General features: G+C 39.6%; 1 long non-coding RNA gene across 1 annotated transcript in view; it reads right to left on the bottom strand.

The window, feature by feature from the left end:
- Nucleotides 1–46: 46 nt before the first annotated feature.
- LOC101845670 overlaps nucleotides 47–1,315 on the bottom strand; it is a 6,737-nt gene continuing 5,468 nt past the window's right edge. The window contains exon 2 of the long non-coding RNA XR_001185505.2: nucleotides 47–772. This is a non-coding gene — a long non-coding RNA (uncharacterized LOC101845670). The remainder of the gene's footprint in view (nucleotides 773–1,315) is intronic.

Here is a 1,315-nt window from a genome sequence, read left to right as displayed (position 1 = left end):
CTTTTTCTTTCTTACTTTCTTTCTTCCTTCTTTTCTTTATTTCTCTCTTTCTTTCTTTCTTTTTTTCTTCTTTTTCTCTTTCTTTCTTTCTTTTCTCTTTTTCTTTCTTTCTTTCTTTCTTCCTTTCTTTCTTTCTTTCTTTCACTCCGTTCCACACGAGTTATTGAAGAGAAGCAGCGACAACAACGACTGCAGCATTTCACCAGAGTCGGTGCGGTGACAGCTTGTCAACACAGACACCGTACTGTTTCTTTGATGTAATGTAATTGCTGTAGTTGTTGTAGTTGCTGCTGCTGTTGTTGTTGTAGTTGATGAAGTTGTCGTTGTAGTTGTAGTGGTTGTCGTCGACGAGTTCGTAGCAGGTTTTTGCTGCAGCTGCTGAGGTCGTTGCGTCCGTTGTTGTTGTTGTTGTGAAGTATGAGTTGTGGTGATGTCGTTAGATGCGGGGCAGCTGTAGCGAAGTAGCTGCTGTCGTCGTCGTCGTTGTCGTCGTTATTGTTGTTGTTATTGTCGTCGTTGTTGCTGTTATTGTCGTTGTTGTTATCGTTGTTGTTGCTGTTGCTGCTGTTGTAGCACAAGTGATGATGCTAGATGCGGTACAGCTGTAGCGAAGTTGCTACTGTCGTCGTCGTTGTTGTTATTGTTGTTGTTGTTGTTGTTGTTGTTGTTGTAATTATCGTTGTCGTTGTTGCTGTTGCTGTTGCTGTTCATTCACTGTCACTGTCTCTACCGTGAGCACAACCGTCAAACCGTCAAAATACACGAACTTTCACTATTTGGAACAGTAGAAACCAGTACAGAATTAACATATTAATAATAATAATAATAATCTAGAAGACGCAACGCGAAACACCCTTTGTGAAAAGAATTCAACACTCACACATATCCACAGAACTAACCAACTGTCTCATAAACCTTCACGAGAATCTACTTCTACTACTACTAGATCTAGATCTAACCAGAAAGACGGCAAGTTTTTCCTTTATTGACGGCACTGTATAATTAGTAGCGGAAAAGAAGTTGTTATTCATTATGCAGTCTAATTAGAATCGGGAGTCTCCGACAGTTCAATAATTGATAGATAGAGCTCGCGAGCATGCAGGAATCATAGCTTGTTGAAATGCATGTCTTTTGACACAGAGTCCACAGCGCAAGAAGTGCCGTACGGCAGGCATAGAAAGTTCAGAGTTCAGATCGGTTCAAAAATAGATTTACTGTCTTCGATTTCTGGTCTAGAAAAATAGTAATATTATTGTAAGCGTGGATGAGTGAATTTGGGGGTTCTTAAGACCTATAATAATAATAATGATAAAAA

Source organism: Aplysia californica, unplaced genomic scaffold, assembly GCF_000002075.1.
Source record: "Aplysia californica isolate F4 #8 unplaced genomic scaffold, AplCal3.0 scaffold01934, whole genome shotgun sequence".
In the NCBI taxonomy this organism is placed as follows: domain Eukaryota; kingdom Metazoa; phylum Mollusca; class Gastropoda; order Aplysiida; family Aplysiidae; genus Aplysia; species Aplysia californica.
Note: the sequence above shows the minus strand (reverse complement) of the source record. Positions and strands in the feature narration are given on the sequence as shown.